General features: G+C 36.3%; 1 pseudogene; it reads left to right on the forward strand.

Annotated features, from left to right (window-relative positions):
• The window catches only part of LOC109276514 (uncharacterized), a 79918-nt pseudogene extending 52994 nt beyond the window's left edge, over window positions 1–26924 (forward strand).
• Window positions 26925–27155: the final 231 nt, after the last annotated feature.

The raw sequence follows: 27155 nt of genomic DNA on the forward strand, positions 1-27155 counted from the left end.
ATATGCAGTGTTCACATAATTATGACTCCAGCAATGTTATTCTCAGCTCAGTTGCAGACTAGCAGGATACTAAGTAGCAATCCTGCAGACACTTCCATCCATGAGAATCAGCAACCTTCTCTTCAACCTGCAGAGGCCATGCCTGCCTTGCTTAAAGATTCCATAATGTCTTTCCATGAGACAGTTAGTTACCTTGCAGAACAAAGTAATTTCACCTCATTTGTCCCTCCCAGTTAGGTGCTCATTAGCTTTCAACCTACAGTGTTAATTAGATGTCAGTATATTTCAACAGATCAATTACAGAGTTAAAGCTACAAGACAGGGTTACTAATCAAAAGTATTACAAGATTTTGCTAAATTGTATCAACATAAATCTGGAGAATAAGTGTGGGAGCTATTTTTATGATACTGAATGAGGGAGGGGAAAAATAACTTCAGAGATACTGTGGGTCAATCTACCTTCACACCCACCCCCAGTCTAGGTCCTATGGTAAAGTCCATGAGAAAGATGCTTCACCATGATTTTCAGAAATATATAGATGGGATAAGAAGAGAATCGTTGAGAAGTGTATGACTAATTTCTGTAGGCCAAGGGGGTAAGGGGAGATACTGCTAGTGAATGGATATTTATTTATTTTTATTATTATTTTTTTAAATTTTTTTTTAACGTTTATTTTATTTTTGAGACAGAGAGAGACAGAGCATGAACAGGGGAGGGTCAGAGAGAGGGAGACACAGAATCCGAAACAGGCTCCAGGCTCTGAGCTGTCAGCACAGAGCCCGACGCGGGGCTCGAACTCACGGACCGCGAGATCATGACCAGAGCTGAAGTCGGCTGCTTAACCGACTGAGCCACCCAGGCGCCCCTGGATATTTATTTTTGATAGTGATGCTGGAAGCATTCAAGCAGCAGCTCTAATTTATAGGATGAATATATATTTATTTACCCTACTCAGCACCAGAATGGTCTGAAACAGATAAATCTTTGGTGGTTACTTATTGATCACGGTGCCCTTAGCAATACATTTTATGGCTACTCAGAAAGTTCCTGGAAATATTTCATGTGTGCCAGTCAGAGATCCTATGTGAGCCACCACAATAGCCATGCCCAGATACCCAATTCCCAAACTTGTATCAGATCATAAAATCCAAGCCTGTTGAAGTACTCTAGGTACACTTGAGTAAGGAAACTCTGTTAATATAATAAAAAGGTACTGTAAATTTCTTTCCTAACCTTCTTTTGTGGCTATTTTCTGGGTTTACTGTGTACTAAGGAAAATGCCATACTATTTGAAGATGACTGAATACTGATTCTGAACTAATGCTCTAACTTTGGAAGATCCACAATATCATCATGGACGACAAAGATAATGTGGTCTTACAGATGTCTGAGGATAAATGGATAGAGTCAACAATGATCAGAATCCCTACAGAATTAAGAGATGTTGGGACAAGAAGTGTCAATTAGGAATCCCTGGAATTCTTCTTCCCTTCCAAAATAATAAATCAAAATTAATACTTGGCGAGGGGGAGGGGGGTTGCAGTGTATAACACAGACATCAAAGATTTGAAAGATGCCAGAGACATGATTCCTATCACTTTCCCCACTTAACTCCCTTTTGTGCAGAAGACAGATGTATCCTGGAGAATGACAGTTGGTTATTAAGAATGTAAACAAAAGCTAAATGCAATAGTGTTGTCTATTCTTCCTGTTGTGTCTTTATGGTAGGAAATCAGCAAAGGCCTTTGTCTCTGTTACATTTGTTTCTATTACCACAAGGGAAAGAACACAGAAGTGGTTTGCATTCAGTCAACAGAGATAGCATTGTATCTTTGTTCTTATGCTTTAGAGCTAAATCAACTGTAGTGATCCATGCAATAATTCAATTTTACAGAGACCTGATCATCCCAAAATCTTAAAGTAAATGAGATTGGGCTACTGAAGGGATTGGTAAGCTCTGGTCTATTAGCCAAATTCAGGCTACTACCTGCTTTTGTAGGGCCTGTGAATTAAGAATCATATCTGTAAAGAGTTATAAACACACACACACACACACACGCACACACACACACACACACGACCATGTGACAGGAACTAAATGTGACCCACAAACCCTAAGATATTTATTCTCCGGTGCTTTAGAGAGAAAAAAAATTGCCAACCCATGGTCTACTATATCAATAATGCCATATTAATAGAATCTAATAAATAGGAAGTTTCAGTTGACTTACAATACAATCTTATGCCATTGCATATAAAAATAAATCCCATGAACAAATAGGTCTGCAACTCTGTAAACTTCCAGTGTTTCTGATGTTCCAGGGCATTTGGAAAATCCACTCTAAAGTGAAATATACTCATTAGACCTAAGAAAGATACACAACGCTTTTACAAGGTCCCTCTGGCTTTGGGACAAAACATTTGGTTCTAAACAATTCGTTAAATAATCTCAGTGGCTACTAGCTTTGAATAAAATCTAAGGCAAGAGAAGGCTCTCCATCTTCTCCAAGCCACAATACTACCATCTGTGTACTTGGCTCTATGAACCAGAAGATCCAAGATGCTTAAGATTTCGTGGAAGAGTGGAATGCTCTATGGAATTAGTGACAAGCCCAGATAAGAGCAGGGCTCAATAAACCACAGCCTGTGAGGCATCTGTCCGATTTCATAAAGTCTTATTGGAATATTACTATGCCCATTTATTTACATATTGTCTTTGACTCCTTTTGCATGTTCTACAATGGCCAAATTGAGCTGTTGTGACTAAGACCAAAAGGGACACATACCTAAATTTTCTACCATATGACCCTTTAAGGAAAAAGGAAAAAAAATCTTACCTAGGGTAGACAGATCATAGAGAATCCTTTTAAGAGTTGGAGAAATTTACTTGTCAATACCACTATCCTTTCAGAAAACAGGCTTTGGTTTACTTTTACTCTCTACTAGAAACCACATGATTGAATACCAGGTGACAAAGTGACCTAATAATTATTCTCATAGGAATTTCCCTATGACTTCTCATAGGAACCTTATTCTCATAGGAATTTCCCTATGACTAATTCACTAAGGAGAAAAAGAACAAGCCTGGTTAACAGATAATATGCCAGGAGACTGCTGTAGCATTATAGCTCCAGGCACATGGGACCTTGAAGGAAAAGCAGGGAAGGAAATTCTTCAAAGGGAGAGAACTTCAGGAGGTAGGTTTTGTGGTTTATTTTTTCTGGAAGAAGCATATATCTTCCCAGAAAGGAGATTTCTGGTGGAGATGCCTGGAAGGAGATATAATCTCATTTGTGAGTGGTGACTAACTGGGAGATGTTCAGGGGCTTGGAAAAAAAAAACATACATGAGGATAGGTAACAAGGAGTTCTAAGAAAGAGTTACATGGACAGATTTCTTGGTACGGGTCTGGAGTGTGATAAATTTTCAGTCCATGTAATTTATTTAGCACAAGTCTGTTGGAAAGGAAGTTTTCAATAAGTAGATAAAAAAGATTAACTCACCTGTGGATATCAGGTTTTTTTCTACGTCATGCCATTATTTGCTCAATTAGTTCATGAATGAAGTAGCCATATTTGCAGGGATGGAGCATTTTCATGGGTCCTCGGTTAGACTGTGCTCATCAAAGCTGGACTGCTTTTACTACTACCCAACATGCCAAAGTCATGATTAACTCTGAGTCCTGATATTCTGGAGGGCCTCTATGTAAACAGGTACCAGATACACATGTATCTAAATATATATCTGATATCTATATCTTTATCCATAGATATATATAAATAGACATCTGATATATCTATAGGCATCTGATATATTTTATATTTGTGTGTGTGTGTGTGTATAATCAGGTACTTATTATCAGGTACTGTGAGAAAGAATTAATCCTCCTTTTTTGTAGGTTTTGATTTGCCTTCCCTTCCTGACATCTCTGTCTTATTCAAATAAGCACATATTTCAGAGCAGAAAACTAAGACAATGGATTGATGTTTGTGATGCTCACTGGCCTTAGGATAGGCTCAATCACTCAGGTGCAGCTGGCCCTATATTCAGTAGAATCCAGACACCAGTATTTTGTGAGGTTAGTATGTTTTCAAAATTATGTAGTTCATGCTTTGAAAAAGCTACAACATGTGCAGCTGCTACCCTAATAGCCAGTTTACATGGGTATGACAAAATGGATTAATTTGGAGGGACAATTCAATAAACTTATTAGTAAATTTGTTGCCTCTGTATTTATAAATCTGGGCTCTGTTGGTTTAGAGTCTTAGTGCTACAGAGAAGGTTGCTTCTGCCAGGAGTCAAGAACCCTGAAAGGTTTGAAATTTCATCCTACTTGCAAGGTAAATTAGCTGGTTACAGTTGAACAGATGTAGACAGAAGATGAGACTCTTGGGTAAGAGACCAGAACTTTTATTACTCACAGCCCAGCAAGTAGAATCAACTTACTGGGTGTGTTGTTTCCCCTCCCAGCCCAACCCAAGCCCCCAAATCAGCTCAGGTAGGTGCTGAACACGCAGTTTGCATCATAGCTGTTACCCACTGAATGTTTGGGTACCCCCTACCCCTTATCAATACATATGTTGAAGCCATAACACTCCATGTTACTATAATTGGATATAGGACATCTAAGAAAGTAATTAAGGTTAAATGAAGTTCTAAAGGTGGGGCCCTAATCTAAAAGGTTTAGTGTTCTTATGATAAGAGACACCAAAGTTCATATTCTCTCTCTCTCTCTCTCTCTCTGTCTCTCTCTCTCTCTCTCTCTCTGTCTCTCTCTCCTGCATGCACACAAAGACGTCATGCGAACACAAAGAGAGGTGGAAGGTGCCTGTAAGCAAAGAAAAGAGATTTTGGGATGACCTTCTTTGCTGGCACCTTGATCTTGGGATTCCCAAATAAAAGAACTGTGAGAAATAAATCCTTGTTGTTTAATACACCTAGTTTATGGTATTTTGTTTTGGCAGCCTGAACAAGCTAAAACAACAGCTGAAGAACCTGAATCTTAGGAAACTACTTTTTTTTTTTTTTTTTAAATTTTGTAGTCAGCTGCAAGTAAACCCATCCAAAATTTGTCCCAAAGGGAGGTATTATCTTTATTATGTATGATAGCAAACAGACCTGTCTTCTGTTGGGGAGGAGGATACTATTTCCATCTTCCAAGACTTTTTGCTATACAAACATCCTAGAAGAAATAGTCCAAAACAAAAGCTCTCAGTACTTACATAAGTAACTGTTCAAAAATACAAGTGCTCTGGGAGAATTATCTTCCAAACATAATGAACATAAAAAGTCTTATATTACAAACACTTTCATGGCCCTATACATTTTATTTTCTCTCTTTCTTTTACCTTTTCTCTTTGTTGAAACATACTTTGTCCTCCTCTTCCCCAAAACAATTTTTATTCATTTTTAATTCTATTCCTGAATGTCACTTTCTCAGAAAACTCTTTAGGTGCTCCTAAAGACATGTCATGTCCTTAGGAAATACTTGTTCAATGAATATGTGAATGACCTATACATAATGATAAGTTGTCTCCCACTTTTCAATATTTAAATTGATTCTGTCTTGTTCTTTTCCAGAGCCTAGAATTTCCATATTATTACAAGTACTAGTGATTTTTTTATTGGTCCTATGATTGGAAGGTCTCTAGTGTTTATTTCCTGAGTATATTTACCATTTCTTTTAATTAGACACTTTCCTAAACTCTTCCTATGGAGTCCATTGTCTATCACGATTAGTTGATAAATTAAGATCCAATATAGTACATTTCTAATAGTGTAGTCTCACATTCCTTGAAATCTTCTAACTGAATGATACCTCAATAAAATTTCAAGACTGTATTACCATTTTCTGTATTTCACTCTGATCACATTTTCCAGCTATCTCATGCGATAATTTCATAAATATATTGGGTTGGTTAATTTTATATGTCAACTTGCCTGAGCCAGGGGATGCCCAGGTAGTTGATTAAACAATATTTCTTAATGTGTCTCTGAGAGTGATTCCGGAAGAGATTAGCATTTGAATCAGTGGACTGAATAAAGCAGAAGGTCCTCCCCCATGTGGGTGGGAATCAGACAATCCATTCAGGATTTAAGTAGAACAAAAATGTGAGGGAAGGTTGAATTCACTCTTTGCCTAACTAACTGCATGAGCTATAACATCAATCTTCTGCCCTTGGAGCTTCTGGTTTTCAGCCTTCAGATTCAGACCAGTGGCTGTACCATTGGCTCTCTGGCTTGCAGCCTTTCAAACTATACTATCAGCTCTCTTGGATCTCCAGCTTGCAGATGACGGATCATGGAACTTCTCAGTCTCCATAACCACGTGATAATAAATAATAAATCTCTTTGTGTATATTATAAGTACATAGAATCCCCTATTGGTTCTGTTTTTCTGGAGTACCCTATTGCATACATGATACCACTATTAAATATAATTACAATAACAAAAATTTTAATTCTTTGGTTACTTTCTGTGTGTCAGGCATAATACTAAGTACTTTACAGACACTATTTCCTTAGGTATTAACCCTGTGGAGCAAAGTATGAGCTCCTTGTATCCATTATCCAACTCATTCACTATTGTGTATCCAATGAATAGGGTAGTACCTTACTCACATATTACGCCCTATTAAATATTTTTTGAATAAATGAGTTGCAGGTATTATTAAGCCCATTCACAGATGAAGAAATAGAGGCACAAATGTGTTACATAACTTGCGCAAAACCAGTTGCTAGGTGGCAAATTGGTAATTCAAAGCAAAGTAGTTCTGATTCTATATTTCACTCTTGAATACTATGATACATTACTTTTCTCTCATCTTACCACCTTCTGTTTCTAAACTTAATAAATCCACTTGTACCTACATTTCCTTCTGTATCTAACCATGATCTCGTTACTTTAATCATTCTCTCACTGAAATCCTTCATGTTTCCTTGTTTAACGAATGTTTTTATAAAGTAAATGAAGAAATGAAGATATGGAGACCTATGTGGCACTCTAAGAATGCACAATAATCTGATTATATTAAGACAAATAAGATAGAAACTAGTTCTGGAGAGCCTAGGTGGCTCAGTTGGTTAAGCGTCGGACTCCTGATTTTGGCTCAGGTCATGATCTCACAGTTCGTGAGACCAAGTCCTGTGTTGGGCTCTTCACTGACAGTATGGAGCCTGCTTGGGATTCTCCCTTTCCCTCTCTCTCTGCCTGTCCCCTGCCTCCCCTGCTCACACTCTCCCAAAATAAATAAATAAACTTTAAAAATGATAAAAGCTACTTCATGTGCTAGTTAATAATTATTATATTTAATGCTTTAAACACATCAGAGTAGAGCAATATGGAAAGCATGATGGTAAAGCATACAGACCAGGGGAGGTAAAGTGAAAAGACATCATGGTATAAACTTAGTGCTTTATGAACACAGTATGCAAATAATATTGTAAATAGCATTACAGATTCTCACCGTACAGCAAGGAAATTGAGAAAATTCAAGAGTTTTGACTGCAATGGTTTTAACGCAGAGAATGTGGTATTCACTGGACACTAATAAAATTTTAAATGGCCAGCACACTCACACATTTAGCATTTGAAGCCAACATGAGGATGTATTTATAATGAAATTACCTTAAATATTTGAATTTCTGACAGTGTTCAGGATAGTAAGACATACCGTATCATTGAACTATGCACCTAATGGTTAGTTTTATGTTTCAATACCCAGTTATTTAATCAAATGCTAACCTAGAGATTTTGTAGACATGATTAAATAATTAGTTGGCTTCAAGTAAGGGAGATTATCCTAGATAAACTGCATGGGCCTGATTCAATCAGTTACAAGTAAAACCGCAGTTTTCCTTAAGAAATTTGACCTGTGGATAGCCATTCTTGGGTCTAAGTGTTCCTGCCCGCCCTTCCTGGAGGCTTGCCCTATGGATTTCAGACTTGCTTCTCCAGCCCCTACAATCTCATAAGTTTATCCCCCGCAATAAATCTCTTCCTGTAAATATCTCGCAGCTTCTGTTTCTCTGATAGAGCCCTGACTCACACAGTGCCACATGCTTTTGTGATAAAAATGATGGAGTGGTGTCTGGGTGTGTGCATGCACGTGTGTGTATGTGCATGTATCCTCATTCACAAACATAATGCTCATCATCCTGAGAAATTATTAACAAAGCTTTTCTGTTTTGTGAAGTTCAGGGCTGGGCTATGAGTTAGAGTAAATATAAATTCAGTCTTCTTATCTCCATAATGCACACAAGTTGAGGGTTTGTCAATATTCCAGTAGAGTATTTTGAACATTTATCAGTCAGCATTGGCAGTTTTGACAGGCAAACTGCTTACTGAATACCAAATGCAAAAGCACGAAGCTGTCATTTTTAGACAGGTTATTACTTTGAAATGATTATTATTTAAGATAACTTCCTCCATATATTTAATTCAGACTCTCTACCACCTCCATTGTGAAGTGCTTTGATGTAAATTTTATCTGTGTGCAGTATATGTAATATTAATGCTTTTAATAAGAAGATTTTTGTATTCAAAGGAATTTTGATTATTCTGAAGACATCAAGGTATGAGATATACAACAATCTGTTTATATTGATGTCATATTAGTTCTTTAACCTGCCAAATGGAAATTCTTACCGAATTTGATGATTACATAGGCATAAAATGCTTCTTAAATTATTTCTCCAAAATCCATTCCAAGTATCATTTTAAACCAGAATTAAAACAATGTCAAGATTCTTCAATAATCAGGCTACAGATTTGGTTTTTTTTTTGTTTTTTGTTTTTTGTTTTTTTGTCTATGAGTAGAAAAAGCTCACAGCATATTTTATTGAAAAGAGAGTTATAGAAAAAAAAAGACAACTGCAGGCACACATACACACATACATAGAATGGAACTATTTCTACATCATTACATATGCATTGGCTTGATTCACCCTTGTTATGAGTTTGTATTCTTAAGCGAAAGATGAGAATAAACTCATCAACTAGTGAAAAAGTACATTTGCATGATATCAAATCCTGTAACTCATTAGAGTTTTTCTAATCAACTCATCTGAATAAGATATGATGATGATGGTGATGATGATGATGATGATGTTGATGAAAATGAAGACATAAGACAGCAATAACTATTTTTGCATAGTAAGGCTAGTCTATAAGAGTATACTCCAAATAGATGGAACGGAAACATTTACCCCATATGATTTATTTATCTACACAGCTGCATGATGTTGATGGGAATCAGGAATGCCAATTTCATTGTTTGTTCATAATTTTAGGGCTGCCTCTGGTGATTGGAGCCTCAGTTTGATTTTCCCCCAAGCAAGCTAGGATGGAATGTACTCAAAGATAAAGTGAAATAACAATGGAAGATCTCTCAGCATAATTCAGAACTAAATTCATTTCTAAATAACCACTAACTGAAAAGATATTGATGACTTTTATAAAGGAAATTAAAAAATAAATAATAACACAAAAATGTACTTAAAAACAGTGTTCCTCATAAAATAATATGAATTACTGTATTCTATAATGAGAAATTTAAAAATATGTATGTATAGTTGTGTGGGAAAATGTATAGAGAAATTTTTTAAAATGACTTTATTTAAATCAATATCAATTGGCATACTTTAAAACCAGGTATTCACAGAATGCTAAGTATTTGCAATAGAAACTTATAATCCTCTATATCACAATAATTACTCAGATTTTAAGTCTACACTATGTCTTACTATATTTTAAACCAAACTGAATAAACTGAAGAACAAATTAAATTCAATAGACAGAAGCAGTTTAATTATCTCCTGGCCCCAACTAAAAAGAAACAATGAATTCAGCGATTTGCTTGGGTAGATGGGTATGGGGAATGGCAGAATGGGTGAAAAGGGAAAAGAGTTGAGGTGAGTTACCAACTCCCGGAGGCAGAGATAGGGGATAAATCCAGTGTTATATGCAGAAGGGCAATGAGGACTTCACTCCACTAATAAATTTTTGCTCTATGTTAGTAATAACCATCAGAAAATTCTTAAAAGATGCTTGAAGCGAGGGTTCTGCATGTCAGATCTAAAGAATTGGAGTTTCATTCTCATTAGAACACAGATCTGCTATGTGACCTTAGGCAAGGCAAGCCCCAGCAATCTTGTCCCTCAACAAACTTGTCATTCAATGACACTACTGTGAGTAGGCTAAATGCTCACTAGCAGAAAAATAAACGCATTAAAAAGGAGATGCAAATGCAGTTCAAGACCTAGGCAAACCAATAATTTGGTTCTTTCTCTTGAAGCAATTACAGAAATTTCTAATTTTAACTTCTTCTTTCAATACAAAGTATTCATTTATGACACAACTAATACACATTTTCTGTAGAAAAATTGAAAATCCAAACAAAAATAAATTCACAAGCAATCCTAACATACAGAGATATTTATTTTCATGTGTGTACATATGCAGCTACGTGTATGCACACACATTTGTGTACAATATATTTTTTCTTTGTTATATGCTTTAAAATTATTGTGTAGTACATATATATGAAAAGATATAATGTAAGCATAGTTTAAGGAAGAATAATGAAAAAAATTCTTATGTGTCTATCATTAAGCTTAAAAATAGAAACATTATCTGTGTCTATTAACTGGTAAATGGCAGAGCTAAATCTTTCCAAATATATTATCTTGAGAAATACAAGGTTTACCCTTTGCATTGCATACATATTTGAGAATCAGCTTGTCATATCTTATAAAAATAAGTCTATTAAAGTCATCTTGGAAGTAATTTTGTATCCAATCTTTATAATATTGAGTCTTCCTGTTTAAAATGTGACATAACTGTCCACTTGTTCTACTTTGAAATTTTGAATAATATGTTATTTTTTTCCTGTCAAGATTTTGAACTTCATCTAAGACTTATTGTTTTTAGCTACTGTAAATGTACTTGTTTTTAATTACACATTTTCTATTGAGATGATTATGGACTCACATGCTCTTGTATGAAATAATAAAGATTTCATGTGGTTTTTGCCAAATTATCCCTGATGGGAACATCCTATAGAAAACTATAATATGATATTATAACCAGGATATTGACATTGATAAAGTCAAAATACAGAGCAGTCAAGATACCTCACCATAAAGGATCCCCATGTCAGCATTTCGCAGCTACATCTGACTCATAACTTTGGCCAACCACTAACATGTTCTTCCATTTTTATAATTTCGTAACTTCAAGAATATTATATAAATAGAATCATATAGTATATAAATCTCTGGAGTTATAATAGTTGCATGTTTAATTTTATAAGAAACTGCCAAAACTTTCCCAGTGACTGTACCATTTTACATTCCCAGTAGCAAAGTATGAGTGATTCCCGTATCTCTACACCCTCACCAACATTTGCTGCTGGCACCATTTTTTATTTTAGCCATTCTGATAGGAATATAGTGACGTCTCGGTGTGGTTTTAATTTTCATTCCCTGAACGGCTAAGAGTTGGACATCTTTTCATGCACTTATTATCATCTGCGTAGTCTCTCCACTGAAATGTCTCTTCGTATCTCCTATCTATTTTATAGTTGGATTTTTGTCTTTGTTGAGTTTTGAGAGTGTATATATTTTAAATACTAGTCCTCTGTCAGATATGTGGTTTGCAATTTTTTTCTCCCAGTTATAGCTTATCCTTTTACTCTGATAACAGGGCTTTGAAGAGCAAAAGTTTTTAATTTTGATGTAGCCCAATTTATCAATTCTTCTTGTTATGGATCATGATTTTGGTGTCAAGTCTAAGAACTCTGTGTCTGAACTCTGGATCTTGATGAGTTTCTCCTGTTTTTTTTCTCCCCCTAACAAATTTGTAATAAAGAGGATGGCTCCATTATGTTTGAATGCTGACAATTTTGAGACCCCACAACATCCCTTTCTCCCTACGCCCCACGTCTGGATAAGCCATTTAAAAAGACCACATGTTCCCTCCTTTGGCACTGAAATTTCAAATCAAACATCACCTTGCCTGGCCCATGTGTGAGAATCTGCACCCCAGAACAATTTCCTAACATAATACATCCCGAGTGAGTAGTCCCTCCTTGCCACTTCTAGCCATTTTAGTCCTGCATGGAAGCAGGACTGAAATGCACAGAAAGCTTCATTATGTGAGTATAAAACTTTATAATTTCTTTATGCATGTATGTAGCATCATTAGTCTTGACATCTAAACTACATTTAAGGAGGGAAATTGTAGTGGCTTATATTATGTGTCAACCTGGCTAGGTCACAGTACCCAGATATTTGGTCAAATATGCCTGGATATTGCTGAGAAGGCATGTGTGGTTTATTTTTTTCTATGACATTCCAATTTAATCAATAGATTTTGAGTAAAGAAGGTTACTATCCACAGTGCATGTGGGCATCGTCAACCGATTAGTTGAAGGACTTCAGTAAAAAACTGATCTCCCCTAAGGAGGAGGCTACTCAGATGGCACACTACCTTCAACCTCAAGCTACAACTCATGCCTGCAGCCTGTGGACTTGTCCTACAGATCTTGGACTTGCCAGCCTCCACAACCATGTGAGCTAATTCCTTAAAATACATCTCTTTCTCTCTCTCCATTCCTCTTCCTCTGTCCCCCACCTCTATTTGTTCTATGTTCTCAGGAAAACTCTGGCTACTACAAAGGTACAAGGGTTCCTATGTTTATGTATGAGGAACTTTAACAAAATTTTATAGCTTGACATTTAGCCTTATGGCTCGTTTTGGGTTATTTTTGTATTAACCATGAGATTCACTTTCTGACCTGTGTGTGTTCCGTTGCTCCCACACCATTTATTCAAAAGGCTATTCTTTTACTACTTTTGCATCTTAGTCAAAAACTAGTTGGACACATCTGTGTGGATTTATTATTGAATTTCCTATTTTGTGTCATTTCTTTATGTTTTCATTTCGACACCAGTGTCACAGTCTCCTGACCTCTTTAGGCACATAGTAGAGCTTCATGTGAGGTAGAGTAATCCTTCCATTTTACCCCTCTTTTTCAAGATTGTTTTAATTATTCTAGGACCTATACTTTGCCACATGCACTTTAGAGTAAGTGTTTATATTTGCAAAATACCTCTGTAAAAATTGTAATGGAATTGCATTCAATCTATAGAACAATTTGAGGATACTCAATATCTTTACTATACTGACTCTTCCATTCTGTGGACTTGATAATTGTCTCCATTTATTTAAGTCTTCTTTGATTTCTGTCATGAATATTTTGTAATTTTCAGCATCTGGATTCCACATTTTGTTGTCTATTATAAATTCTCCATTTTCTCTAAAGTGAATGCAAGTAGTACTGTGTTTTTACTTTCATTGTTAGTATATAGATATAAAATTGATTCTTGCATGTGTTTTGTGGTTTGTGAACATTCTTCTGTAATTGAGTATTTTATCTGATTTTCTCATATATATATATATAGAGAGAGAGAAATGCAATTTATTTTGACTACTGATTGTTTAATCTATCAAGCTTGCTAAATTTTCTAATTCAAATAATGTTTAAATAATTGGGGGGGGGAAATTTTCTGTGTAAACAATCTGTTCATCTGCAAATATTGACAGGTTTTTTTGTCTTTCCAATTTTTACACTATTTATTCTTTTCCTATTTTTATACTCCTCTCTATTTTTTCCTACCTGGCTAAAATGTGTAGGCACCAATACAGTTAAACTGTTTAAAAGAATTGATAATAGCAAGCATTCACGTCTTGATTGCTTTTTTACTAATAGTTTTGGCATTTTATTATTATTTCTAATGTCATTGTTGACTTTCTATAAGGAATTCCTGGCTATTTCTTAGTTTTAAAATTCTTTTGTATGCCTTGCTTGTTGAATTTTGTTAAGAAGTTCTATATTATTTCTAGTTTGTTAAATATTTTCAGCTATAAAATGTTGGATTTTGTGAAATGTTATATCTGCAACTATGGAGATGATCATATGTTTTTTCTTCTTAAAAATGTAAATGAAGCTAATTCAGTCTTTTTCTGATATTTGGTTAAGCTTGCATTCTGGAATAAACACAACTTTATCATGGTATATTATCTTTTTAAAAATCTGTATTTGCTAATTCTTTGTTTGGGGTATTCTATGTTCAGGAGTGGGGTAACCATGTAATCCCCTCCCTCTTTATTGGTCCTTACTTGGTTTTGAAATTAGGTTTTTATTATTCTCATAAAGTACTTTGGAAGTGATTTTCTATTTTTCTCTATTCTAAAGGAGTTTGGATAAATTTAATTTATCTTCTTGTTAAATACTTAGGAGAACGTCCTATATAGCCATTTAGGGACAACTAAAATTTAGATATATTTTGCTTAAATGGTTATGATTTTTTTGGGTTTTCTATTTCTTTTAGAGTCAGTTCTGACATTATATATTTCTACAAATGTAATTCTCCAAGTAACTTAAAAAAAATTTATTGACATAGAAATATCCATAAATTCTTAACTATGTAACTTTGAATTATTATATACTATACATACAGAAAAGTACATAAAGCATAAATATAGTTTAATAATTTCCCAAAGCACACACTGTATATTCAAAACCTACATGAAGATAAGGAACATTTCCAGCACCTCAGAGGCTTATAACTATGAATCCTCCTTCCTCGAAAAGTTTATTACTCTAAATTTTGTGATTATCATTTATTTTTTCCCCATATACTCTTACCACCTAATTAAGAATTGTTCATCATTATAGCTTAGTGATGCCTATTTTTGAACTTTATATAAATAGGATCATACACTATGTTTATCTCTGGCTTCTTTTGTTCAATATTGGTTTTGAGAGATTCAACCATATTTTGGGTGCTGGAGTATTTCACAGTATTTCATTAATCCTCAATTCTATATAGGATTATATTGTATGATTTTGCACTATATATATCCATTCAAGTATCACAATGTGAGGTTTGGTTTGGGGTTTATTCATAGCATCTGTTTTGTGTCAAGGAGAATTAAGCTGATTCTTAGTTTCGTCACTTAATAGTTCTTTGAGTTTAACTGGTTACTTAATTTTTCTAAGCTATTGCATAAAATATATATTTCATTAGACTGATTAAATAAGATAACATAATGTAAGATAATCTTCTTTTTCATTATTATAGTGTAGCATTTTCCTTTACCGGCTTACAAAGTGTATTATCTTTTGAAGATTTTTGGAAGTTTTTCTCCTTATCGAAATTTAAAAATATGTATGTCCATATTATGATGTTTGGTTCATAAGGCAGTCTGGAATATAAATATAATCATCAAGGGGGTGCCTGGGTGACTCAGTGGGTTGAATGTCTGACTTCAGCTCAGGTCACAATCTCGTGGTTTGTGAGTTCGAGCCCTGCATCAGGCTCTGTGCGGACAAGCTCAGAGTCTGGAGCCTACTTCATATTCTGTGTCTCCCTCTCTACCCTCCCCTGCTCATGTTCTGTCTCTCTCACTCTCGAAAATGAAGTAAAAATTAAATAAATAAACAAACAAACAAATAAATAAATAAATAAAATCACTTATTTCCATCTTAAATATCATTTTTGAAATGACTACAAAATTACTCACGCTTTTTACTTCTTCATTAGTTTTAGATGTTGCCGGAATATGATAATTACGTGTTTTACAATATTTCTTCTCTTTTAGAGTTACAGGTATGTAATTCTTCAGATCTTTACTAGGTTTTTTTTTGTTTTTTGTTTTTTTTTTAAATTTTTTTTTCAACGTTTTTTATTTATTTTTGGGACAGAGAGAGACAGAGCATGAACGGGGGAGGGGCAGAGAGAGAGGGAGACACAGAATCGGAAACAGGCTCCAGGCTCCGAGCCATCAGCCCAGAGCCTGACGCGGGGCTCGAACTCACGGACCGCGAGATCGTGACCTGGCTGAAGTCGGACGCTTAACCGACTGCGCCACCCAGGCGCCCCTTTTACTAGGTTTTTGAAATCCATTCTTCTGTAATTAAATTTACATGCCAATCCCTGAACAGTTTTCCTTTCTTTGGGAATCCCTGTGTACCTCCAAATCTCTATCACTCCACCTCTTCTCCATCACACAAAAACAAAAATGTAATCTCAGTAAAAATGCTGCAGAGTCTTTGTAAATGTAAATGTAAGACTAAGCCCCCAGACCTAGAGTTACCATGTAGCTCAGTTGCTTGTGATAATCCCCATTTATTTCTGCTGACCAGGGTTATTATGAATAGCCCTTTTACTACCCAAATCTTCCAGTTTGAACAATAAATTAGAGGGTTACCCTACCTAGTCTTCATTTCAACTAAATTGTTGGCAAACCTACTATTTCACTAGCTGACATAAAATGGCTACTAACTTCCTATAGCCTCTTGCTGTCTGAGATAAGTCTGGAATACTAGTTTTGTTTTTTTTTTTTAATTTTTTTTTTCAACGTTTTTTATTTATTTTTGGGACACAGAGAGACAGAGCATGAACGGGGGAGGGGCAGAGAGAGAGGGAGACACAGAATCGGAAACAGGCTCCAGGCTCCGAGCCATCAGCCCAGAGCCTGACGCGGGGCTCAAACTCACAGACCGCGAGATCGTGACCTGGCTGAAGTCGGACGCTTAACCGACTGCGCCACCCAGGCGCCCTGGAATACTAGTTTTTATTCCCTCAACCATTAAGGCTTTGGTGCACGAATTATATCTGGTAGCACAAGCAGAATTATCAGTACACTTTTCATTTCTTAAATATTTACATTTGGTAACATTAGAAGATTGAAAAAGATGTTGGAGTCCAAATTGGCTATTTTAAAAGAGGGGTGCATTTACCCATGCTAATGTTAGTAAACACATGTTATGACTCAATAGAATGGTTGATTCAGCAGAGGTAGTTTTTCAATTAATTTATTGATTTCACCCACTTGCTCGCATACAGTCCTGTGTGTAATGGGACAAGTTTGAGCCATTGCTACAGCCCCTTGCTCCATGTTCTGCCTTCTTATATCCCAAGCCATATACTTTCTTAATTTTCACCCAGTTCACTTTGTTTTTATGATCTCTGCGAAGACACTCCCCTGCTCAGCTCCTTATGCTTCTGTTCCTCTTTTAGTCTTTTATCCCTTCAAGTTGGCTATTTGCCAAACAAAAATATGTAGGAAGTTATGCTTCCATACTTAGCTGGTGACAGGAAGTTTGCACCCCTATGAAACTGGATTATATGTGTCACGAAAGTTACTCTTACATGCTTTACTAGGGGCACATATCATTTGAAAGGTGAAACATATAGGAGTAAAGGCTAGAGTTGCCAGATAAAATGCAGGATGCATAATTAAATTGAATTTTAGATAAACAATTTTCACTATAAGTCTCAAATATTGCATGAGATATGAAACACTTATATGAAAACAATCACTTATTGTTTCTCTTAATTTCAAATTTACCTAGATGTCCTGGATTTTTCTTTGTTAAATCTGGCAACTCCAGAAAGAGGGAAGGCTGTTTGAGTACTCATAATGCTACCTTGGTTTCTAGAATAGAAGATTAAAATCCCTCAACACAAAAATTAGGATAGTGAAGGTAGCCAATGATACTTTTTCTTCCTTTTCTTCCTTTTCTCTCTTTTCTTATTTCCCTTCCGCCCTTTTTTTTCTATTCTCCATTTCTCAGAAATAATAGTAACAGTAACAGTAGCAACAAATACTAATACTATTGATAATGCCTGCTTTTGTATACTTTCAGATGTATCGTCTTACTTGATTGTTATTGATTTAGTGATTTTTTTTTCCCCATATAGATACTGGAATTGGGGGAAAAGGAAAAATCATCACAGAAATATACTTAACATTTCTCTGTGTAGACATATTCTTGCTGTGAAAATAAACTAAAACTTAAGGAAGGCAGGCAAAATGAAGTTGAGACAGAAACCAGATGAGTTCAGAGCCCAGAGCTAGCTCCTAATGATCAAACTTGTACAAGGGCTTTATTTCTTAGATGAGTCACCATACTGTCTTCATTTATTAAGTAAAAGGATTTTAATTAAATGTATTCAGCCTGGCAAAGTATGGAGGAAATTAAGCAGACCATACTTGGACAACTCTATAATGAACTGAAGAGGAACACTGAGGCCAATGTTAGAAGTTAAATCATTTTCACTTCTTGGCCTCTATGATTTTAGCAATATAGGTCAAAGTGTATGCAGAGCTTGGATAGCCATGTAATCAATCTTATTTATATTTTTAGTAATGGGGTAGTTCTTTTAAGCATTTGGTCTTAAGTAATATTTCTAAAACATGAGAATTTTAGTAGATGATTGAGAATTGTAATGTGAAACACACTGGTGGATTTTGTGCTGCAACTAGATAGTGATTTTTAAATTTTTTTTTTTTTATCTTTGAGACAGAGACAAAGAGAGAGAGAAAGAGAGAGGGAGGGACAGACAGAACAGAGGGCAGAGGAGCTGAAGTGGGCTCCAGAGAGAGGGAGAGAGGAAGGGATGGGGGGGGGGGGGAGACAGTCTGAGAATTTTTGCTTTTTAATTGATGTGTTTAGATCATTTATCTTTAACATTATTATTGATATGTCTTGGTGTAAAATTACCGTCTTGCTATTTTCCTCTTATGTCTTCTTTGTTTCTCTTTTCTTTTTCTGCTTTCTATCAAATTAATTATATAGTTATTATTTTTATCTGATCTCTTTCTTTCATGTGTGAGCTACAGCTCTTTATTTGTTACATTAGTGGTTTCTTTAGGATTTATAGTATACATCTTTACCATATCACAATACACCTTTACATTAAAGTATACTGTTTAATGTATAGTTACAGAGTCTTATAATAGTATTTTTCTATTTCATCCTCCTCAAATTTGTGCTATTATTTTCTTAGATTTTACTTCCCTCTAGCCTATAAACACCACAATATGTTGCTATGTTTGCTTTAAAAAATTGATTCTGGGGGCGCCTGGGTGGCGCAGTCGGTTAAGCGTCCGACTTCAGCTCAGGTCACTATCTCACAGATCTCGTGGTCCGTGAGTTCGAGCCCCGCGTCAGGCTCTGGGCTGATGGCTCAGAGCCTGGAGCCTGCTTCCGATTCTGTGTCTCCTTCTCCCTCTGCCCCTCCCTCCTTCATGCTTTGTCTCTCTCTGTCTCAAAAATAAATAAAAACGTTAAAAAAAATTTAAAAAATTGATTCTGTTTTTAGATATTTTAAAAAATAAGAAAAATTCATGCCTACCATTTCTAGTTCTCTTTATCCTGTTTTGTCCATCCAGCTTTTCATCTGCCATCCATCCCTTTTGCTTGAAGAACTTTTTTTTTAAGTTTAGTTATTTGTTTTGAGAGAGAGAGAGAGACAGCATGAGTGGGGGAGGGGCAGTGTGAGAAGAGGAGAGAGATAGAACCCCAAGCAGGCTCCCTACTGCCAGCACAGAACCTGGTGTGGGGCTTGAACACACAAAGCTGTGAGATCATGACTTGAGCCGAAACCAGGAGTCAGATACTTAACACACTGAGCCAGCCAGGTGCTCCGAAGAACTTTTGTTAACATCTCTTATAGTGTAGGTCTATAAATGTCAAATAATTTCACTTATGTATATCTGAGAAAGCCTTTAACTTTGAAAGATATTTTTGGTTGGTAAAGTTACCTACATTGAAAATTCTTTTCTTTAAATACTTTAAAGCTTTTTTTTTTCTCCCATTTTTCTTCTAGCTTGTATTGTTTCTGACAAAATAAAAAAGAATCTGCTCTTATCTTTATCTTTGTTCATTGGTATGTAATGTGTGTCATTTCTCTTGGAATTTTAATATTTCTTTATCTCTGGTGGTAAATAATTTTATTATGTGCACTGGTATATTCTCTGCGCTTAGGTTCATTTAATTTCTTGGATCTGTGGGCTGATAGTTGTCACCAAGTTTGGGGGGAAATGTCAGTCTTTACCTCTTCAAATAATTTTTCCACTTCTGATTCAGGCATTTCAATTTAATATAAATTTAACTTCTCGATTTGCCCCATAGTTCACTGAAACTCTGTTCTTTCTGTCTCTCCTTCATTTTGAATAGGCTTTATTGCCATTGCTTCAAGTTCATTAAACATTTTTCTGCATGGTCTAATCTACTACTAATGACATCCAGATCATTTTCATCTTAAATATCATATCTGAATCTCTAGAAGTTCAGTTTGCGCCTTTTTCTATATCTTCTATTTATCGATTTTACATGCGCCATTTTTTCTCTACCTTCTTTAACATATGGAAAACAAGCATAATAACTGTTTTAATGTCTTTTTTCACTAATTTTATCATCTTTATCATGTCTAATTCAGTTTAGAGAGATTAATTAACCTTTCTCATTATGGATAGCATTTACTTATTTCTTTGCATACGTGAAAGTTTTTGTTTGACAGCTCAACATTGTGTATGCTGGATGCTGAATCTTTTCATATTATTAAAAATTTTATTGAACTGTGTTCTTTGACAAAGTCATGTGATTTGAAATCAGTTTGTTCCCTTCAGGTTTTTCCTATAAGTTTTGTTATGTAAGATCAAACCAATATGTAAACACTTATTAGTATGCTAAATAATGCTTCACAAATTATAAATCTTTCTACTCTGACTGCTTGGAACAGGCAATATTCCCTGTTATTTTGATGTCCCAAGTATCTTTTACTAAATTCTCTCTTTCTTGTCTTTAGTATTTTCCTCATATGCATTAGTTGATCTCTTCTCAACCCAATTATTCAGATGGATCCTCTGAAGGTCTCTAGGTTTTCCCTCTTTATGTAGGTCTTTCTTGGCAGTTACCCTGAGCTGCAGCCACCTTGATTTCCCTGGATTCTCAACCCAGGGAGACCCTGGACTTTGGCTTCCTCTTCCGAGAACAACAGCCTGAAAAATTCCTCCAGCAGTAAGATGTGACAATCACAGAGCTCACCTCGTTTCTCACATTTTAGAGATCACTAGCCATTGTTGTATGACGTAGAATATCTTGAAAGTCACTGTAACATACATAAGTGCCATGATTTTTAGTTGTTTCATGCAGTGTGGTTCTTCTTACTCCATCTCGGATTGAACTGGAAGTCTTTGTGAGGCCACTTTTAAAATTTTTACATTAGGGCAATTTGAGCTATGTATTTGAGAAGATGTAGCATTGTCATCTGAAAAACATAAAATTGAAGGCAAAACTTATACATATCATGTGCATATGTTGTTTTGTGTTTTAAACTTAATAGAAGCTCTTGGAATTTATTTTTGTATTTAAGGAAGTTTTCTGTTTCCTAACTTGTCATCCTTCAAAAAAGAACAAAACAAAATAAATCTTTTCCTTATATTGACCCTGTATCATGTATTTAAAGTGACTCTGTGCCATGGACAAATGATGACTTTTTTGTAATTAGCCAATTTTTTATCCATGCTATTACAACAAAACACCTTAATGGAAATAATATATGGACACCATTTTTATTTTTATTGAAATATTTTTAAAAGTGACGGGTTCTTGGGTGGTTCAGTTGGCTAAGCATCCAACTTCGGCTAGGTCATGATCTCACAGTTCATGGGTTCTAGCCTTGCATCGGGCTCTGTGCTGACAGCTCAGAGCCTGGAACCGATTCTGTGTCTCCTTCTCTCTCTGCCCCTCCCCCACACACATTCTGTCTCTCTGTCTCTCAAAAAGAAATAAAGGTAAAACAAAATTTAAAAAAAATTTAAGTGTACTTTTATGTTCATTTTCATATTAGCAGTTATAATTTATGACATATTTTCAAAGCCCAAGACTTCAATTCCCATAGTAAACAGATAGTTAATAACTGATTATTTGTAATAAGGTCTCCTGTGGTTTTTCAATAGGTGAGAAGAAAAATTGAAACAACTGTTTGCATAATTCAAGTTAAAAACAAATAAGCAAATACAATAAACCTATTATTTGGAATCTTTCTAAGTAGGACAAAGGCTTAAACTATTGAGGCAATTCCCATACAAACCAATTTGCAAATGAACTATGGGATATTGTTTGCAAATATCTGGGATACTGTCCATGTTCTACTTTGCATCTCCACATTCTGGGAGGGGATAGGGGAATTAAGACAAGTACCTGGATAATTCAGAAAAGAATTATAGCCATGTTAACAATTGTTAGCTAAGAGTTTCACATGGCACTTATAAAGCAAAAGGCCCATGACAGACTAAAGTGGGATTAGAGAGCAATTACTTGATTTTTCACAACTAGGAAAGTAATGTTTCTATTGTAACCTTCTCTTTACGGGGAAACTGATGTATTTTAAGCCAACAGAGGGGAATTTCTTTATTATGTTGGTGATGGAGGTGTGCTACCTTATTGACTTAGGTATTGCAATAGAATGCTTAATACTTTCTTTGCTGAATTGGCATCATATACTGGTGGAAGATTGAAATAATGGGTGTGATATATCAGGTTTGGAAAGTGTGAATAAAACGGTAATTATAAAGACAATGAAATTGTATGATTTTTATTAAATTCCATTGATATTCTAGATTTAAAAAAAGATAACAAAAAGCTAACTGATTAGTAGGCAACTGAAAGCCACCTATGGAATCCAGAGGGTCTCCTTGGTAGCATAATCTTCAAGAGAAAAGCAGAGAAAGCTGCTTACCAGCAAGAACTACCAAGGTCCAAGAAATGTAAAGCAGATGAGTTATGCCAAAACCATGGTCTTGGTTGAGAAAGAATGGACAGCAAATATGTGGGATAGGATTATCTGGATCAATCTCTACCACAATGTTGAATCCTTAGATTTTCTTCAACGCTCTGAGCCTATGGAAGTGACCTGTCCTCTCTTCCTTATTTTTTAAATTTCTTTAGTTTTTTGTTTGTTTGTTTACTGGTTTATTTTTATTTAGATTCAATTTAGTTAACATATAGTGTAGTATTGGTTTCAGGAGAATTTAGTGGTTCATCATTTACATATAATGCCCAGTGCTCATCCCAACAAGTACCCTCCTTAATGCTCATCACCATTTTAGCCCATCCCCCCCACTCACCTCCCCTCCATCAACCTTCAGTTTGCTCTCCAGACTTCTGGGAAGTTAATTCAGAACTCTCTCTCCTTCCCCTGATTGCTACCTCTACCACTACAACAAAAGACAACACAATCCTCCCTTGGGATCTGCCATCACTCCTCCTGTTTACTACATATAGATCTAGTATTTACTAAGACTAATTTAGAGCAGCATGACCCAATCCAAAATGTGTTGGTTCTGTAACACAGGAAAAGGACTATTCCAAAGAAGCTGCAAGATCAAGCCAACATGTCCTGGCAGGATATGAGGGAGCACGAAGGTAATTATGTTCTAATTGATTAAGGGGGCAAAAACAAGAGATTGCACAAGTGAAACTTTTGGGAGCATTCTTCTGATATACAGGATTTAACTACCTGGCAAGAAATCAAAGAGATGGTGAGGACGATCTATTAAGATGGTTGCTAGAAGCAGAAGAAAAGAAAATACCCATGTAGAGTAAGGTAGAAATATATAATTGGGGCACTTGGGTGGCTCAGTCAGTTAAGCGTCCAGCTTTTGGTTTCAGCTCAGGTCATGATCTCGTGGTTTGTGGGTTCAAGCCCTGCGCTGGGCTCCCTGCTGACAGTGTAGGGCCTGCTTGGGATTCGCTCTCTCTCCCTCTCTGTCTGCCCCTCCCCCACTTGTAGTCTTACTCTCTCTCTCAAAATAAATAAAATAAATTTGAAAAATACTTAAAAATGCCATAATTACCATGGCAAAGGGTGGAAGAAGGGATCCAAAGCTGTTTGGTTTCTTTTGAAAGTTGTCTTTTTAATGGATTCACTGAGGGTTTTCAGTATGTAAGGCTAGAAAACCAGAAAAATAATTAATCACCACATAAAGGAATGGACCATTTCCTAAGGTCAAAGAGAATGAACTATAAGGGGCATTTACTAAGAAACTCAGTGTTGGCTGTTTTCTATAAGCCACAGCTGATGGTAGAGGAGATTATATAAGTGGATTCCCAGATAAGAATGGGAATGGTTGAAACATTAGAAGCCATGTGGTAATGATACCACCAGTCTTATCCAAAAGGGTTCTATAGACAATTATACAGATTATTGAACATTGAGGAAAAGGAAGTGAAAGATACCTAGATTTGTACAACCCTTTGAATATAAACAAATAAATCTGCTTGGGAGAGATATGTCTCTAAATCACAGGAGTAAAATAGAATCTCTAGCTTCCTAAACATGTCTGCTTTATGAAGCCCAGAAGGTATTGAAACATGAAAGTATTCATGGAGCACTATCACTCAATTAGTATGTGGCTATGAGTTTGGTGATTGTATTGTTTGTTATTTTTTTCATAAAAGATCAGAAACTACATTTATAAACAAACAACATTATACATTTATTCTCCTTACCTTTGTCATACTATAGGCAGAATATAATATAGTTTGGATGTTCCACAGAACATTATATGTATCTATTATAATGACATCACATTAACTAGGTCAGTGATCAAGAAAGATATAGTATGTTGGAGACCTTGGAAAAATACCTAGAAAGGAGAGTAAGCTCTTTTCCTTCCATGCACCACTGAAGATGTCGGTGTTGCCACGGGCCACTGCCCCACCCGGTGTTACCGGTATTGTAAGAACAAGTTGTATCCAACGTCTTGCTTCTTCGGCAGAGACCTCCCTGATGCCAAGACCCACATTTTTGACCTGGGGTGGAAGAAGGCCAAAGTGGATGAGTTCCCACTCTGTGGCCACATGGTGTCAAATGAATGAGCAGCTTTCCTCTGAAGCCCTGGAGGCTGCCTATATTTGCGCCAACAAGTACATGGTGAAAATCTGTGCAAAGATGGTTTCACATCCGAGTGCAACTCCACCCCTTCCATGCCATCTGTATCAAAAAGATATTGTCCTGTGCTGGAGCGGACAGGCTCCAGACAGGTATGTGGGGTGCTTTTGGAAAGCCCCAGTGCACAATGGCCAGGGTCCACACTGGCCAAGTCATCATGTCCATCTGTATCAAGTTGCAGAACAAGGAGCATGCGATTGAGACCCTACAGAAGGCCAAGTTCAAGTTCCCTGGCTGCCAGAAGATCCACATTTCCATGAAATGGGGCTTTACTAAGTTTAATGCAGACAAATTTGAAGACATGGTGGCTGAAAGGCAGCTCATCCCAGATGGTTGTGGGGTCAAATACATCCCTCATCAGTGACCCCTTGGACAAATGGTGGGCTCAGCAGTCATGAGAACCTCAGCACTGCGTCTCCCCATTCATGCCTACCAATAAATCCTGCTTCCTGTCAAAAAAAAAAAAAAAAAAGAATGAAAGTAGAATGTAACCACTGCAAATTTTTATGTGTCTGCCATAACAGCAAAGTTTTTGGTGGTTAAGGGGCGGCCAGAATATCCCATTCAGAACCAAATATAAATAATTTCATCTTGCACCTCACACCATGACAAAAGAAACATAACCCCCATTACGTTTCTTTGTGTTCCACAGCTGGTATTTGCCATACCTAGGAATACCACACCTGCCATACACTGTGTGATATGAAAGGCTACGAGCTTTGATAGGTCTTAGAACAGAAATGGATTAGAGAACATGTCCAGCCACTTAAGTGATATACCCCAACAGATCCTGAGCAATTAGAAATATCAGTGTTGGGGCGCCTGGGCGACTCAGTCAGTTGAGCATCCGACTTCAACTCAGGTCATGATCTCATGGTTCCTGAGTTGAAGCCCTGTGTGGGGCTCTGTGCTGACAGCTCAGAGCCTGGAGCCTGCTTTGGATTCTGTATCTCCATCTCTCTCTAACCTTCCCCTGCTCAGACTCTGTCTCTCTCTCAAAAATAAATTTTAAATTAAAAAAATAAATATCAGTGTTGAGAAAAACTGTTGTGTGGAGTTTATGGCAAGTCTGGCAAGTCCCAGTAGGAAAATCAAAAGGTCAACTTCTGGTAGTAGGATAAAAACTATGTCACCTCCAGTGGAGAATTTTATTCTTTATTGTTTAAAACAAGTCCTGACATGCTATTGTGTCCTAATAGAGATAGGACACATGATCATGGATATAGAACTACCTTTCATGAGGTAGGTTCCAAGAGGGTTCTAAGAGGGTACAAGCCAGTTTGTTCCCTCTTAAAGGGCACAAACACGAGCAGAAAGCCCATGACTTCTGTCCTTGCTTTGACTGTGCTTCATGGATATAGAACTACCTTTCATGAGGTAGGTTCCAAGAGGGTTCTAAGAGGGTACAAGCCAGTTTGTTCCCTCTTAAAGGGCACAAACACGAGCAGAAAGCCCATGCCTTCTGTCCTTGCTTTGACTGTGCTTCAACCTCAGCTCATCTTAAAGCCATATCAATGATCTTTTGGTACAGATAATGAAAAAGGAAAAAAAAAAAAACCTAAGCTTGGCTTGTAGAGGGATTGACCTGGTATATGGGTTCAAGCAAAAAATGAACACTAGCTGTGCTATAACCTCACACGTTAGTGGCTGTAAAACAAACTTGTGAAAAATCTTACCAAAAGCTCCCAAACATCTTTGGGAGGCACAACTGTTAGCCATTTTATGTAGAATGAGAAGTAGCCTGATTTATCGGCAGTGGGGAATGGCTTGGTCAGAAACCTGAGATAAAAAGAGATAAAAAGGTCTGGGGTAGAGGATCATAGAGGTACAAGTGAAAATGGGAGAATAGGGATCTTTGTACCATATGTTAATGCCTATCAGAAATAATTTTTCATGGAAGAGGCACCGATCAACCACATAGACAAAATCGCTCAATTAGTTGAAATCATTCATCTTTTGTCATTGTCCACCCTATTGCTAGCACAATGGGTTTATGGACAAAGTGGCCATGTTGGCAGAGATGGAGATTATGTACAGACACATAGGCAAGAGGTCTTGCTTACCCATAGCTGATATAGCTCCCGAGGATGGCAAAGGTTCAACCTGCTAACAACTGAGATAAATGCTGTACCCTGATAAGGTACCATTCCTTGATAATAATTATTCACTTGGTGGAAGGTTGCCTGTATTGGAACCCCTTCCTTTTCTGGCTGCAGGACCTCATTTTACAGTAAAGGAGACATGAGAGTGGGCTGATGATCTTTCTGTTTACTGTCATATCACACACTATGCCACCCAAAATCTGTCTGGAATAGTCTGTTAAACAAATAATCAAAATCCT

This window comes from Panthera pardus, unplaced genomic scaffold, assembly GCF_024362965.1.
Source record: "Panthera pardus isolate Hobbes unplaced genomic scaffold, ASM2436296v1 HiC_scaffold_15, whole genome shotgun sequence".
Taxonomy (NCBI): Eukaryota; Metazoa; Chordata; class Mammalia; order Carnivora; family Felidae; genus Panthera; species Panthera pardus.